Source organism: Myotis brandtii, unplaced genomic scaffold (assembly GCF_000412655.1).
Source record: "Myotis brandtii unplaced genomic scaffold, ASM41265v1 scaffold28285, whole genome shotgun sequence".
In the NCBI taxonomy this organism is placed as follows: domain Eukaryota; kingdom Metazoa; phylum Chordata; class Mammalia; order Chiroptera; family Vespertilionidae; genus Myotis; species Myotis brandtii.
This window is the reverse complement of record NW_005360801.1, coordinates 1-1,339: the sequence shown is the minus strand read 5'-3', so window position 1 is coordinate 1,339 and position 1,339 is coordinate 1. Positions and strand designations below refer to the sequence as shown.

Genomic DNA, 1,339 nt, shown 5'->3' with positions numbered 1-1,339 from the left:
AATTTAAAGAATCAAACATTTCACAAGATTTGTAGCAAAAGACAAAAGCTATCTGATCGTTTCGCTGTTCTAACGGTCCCCATGATAAACGTAAGTGGCACCTCAGATCTACTTGGGATGGAAAACAAAATTAAACATTAGCAGAGGATGGTTTCGATCCATCGACCTCTGGGTTATGGGCCCAGCACGCTTCCGCTGCGCCACTCTGCTGCGGTAGGAGACTATCTGAAAGTTAGTATTCAGCTGATTTTTGGTTTGACTTTTTTCTTTTTCTTTTTCCAACTTTCAGATTTAAATGTGTTTCCTCTTTCTCCAGATGAATACTCTGTCTTTTGTAACACGATGGCCATCGGCCTGAACTAACTGAACATTACTCTGCAGACCGCCTATTTACTCTCTTTCTTAAGGAGTTTAAGGAGGGCATCAAAGGGTCAGAGAAAGCGCAAGGGCGTGTTTTTCTTTCTCGATACGATTTAACTTTACGGACCAGAATCTTCAAACCCCCTCTGCGCTACACTCCTTCCCACGCCTCAGCAATAAATAAAAAAGAAAAAAAACTCAACTGACCCCGACGTGATTTGAACACGCAACCTTCTGATCTGGAGTCAGACGCGCTACCGTTGCGCCACGAGGTCCCGCGGGCTGGGGCTCCTTAAATCTGTCCAGCTGATCTATGGATTAATTTTCGATGCTTCCTGCAAACCACGCACCTGAATATGAATCCTGGCCAGGCTCCCTCCTCCGACCAACCCCGGATTCTCTCGGCCTCCGAATTGCTTGTATTTGCACTTCACCTGCATATATGTAAAAAAAATAGAAGTTTGAGGAACTTTTGTTGTTTTTGTCGGTCGCTACGGAGTGGAGTGGGGGAGGTGAGAGGTCAGGGAGGGTCGTGTTGTGCTTTCAGAAAATACACGCGATCAGGGGGAGGACTGAGTCTGGAGGTCTGGTGTGGCCAGAGAACCAGGGAGACCGGCTGCCTGAAACCTGAAATGTGCACTTTCCTCACCTGCCCCACAGGCTTGCTGTGAATTTACATGGGCCACGTGTTTAGAAGGATGCCTACCGCACACGGTGAGCTCTCAATAGATGCAATTACTGTCGGTGCAAAGGTTGCTGAAATTCTCACATGCATTTGCCCACATCGCCAGAGATTGTGGGTAAAAGTTACATTTGTCAATAGTTAGTTTCTTGTATAGATTTAGAGTTTGATGTCATAAAACAACAATATTGGCTTATTTCGATGTTAGAATTATTTTTTTTAAATAAGGAAAACAAAAGAAATAGTAAACAGGATATGGCCTCTCCTTAATTTCAAATGCATAAAAGAAGCTGCAAA

At 44.3% G+C, this 1,339-nt stretch overlaps 2 non-coding genes across 2 annotated transcripts; both read right to left on the bottom strand.

The window, feature by feature from the left end:
- Positions 1–138: 138 nt before the first annotated feature.
- TRNAM-CAU lies at positions 139–210 on the bottom strand. Its single transcript has one exon. It is a non-coding gene; the product is annotated as a tRNA-Met (tRNA).
- A 353-nt stretch (positions 211–563) lies between these two features.
- Positions 564–635, bottom strand: TRNAW-CCA. The gene has a single exon. It is a non-coding gene; the product is annotated as a tRNA-Trp (tRNA).
- Between the last annotated feature and the right edge of the window lie 704 nt (positions 636–1,339).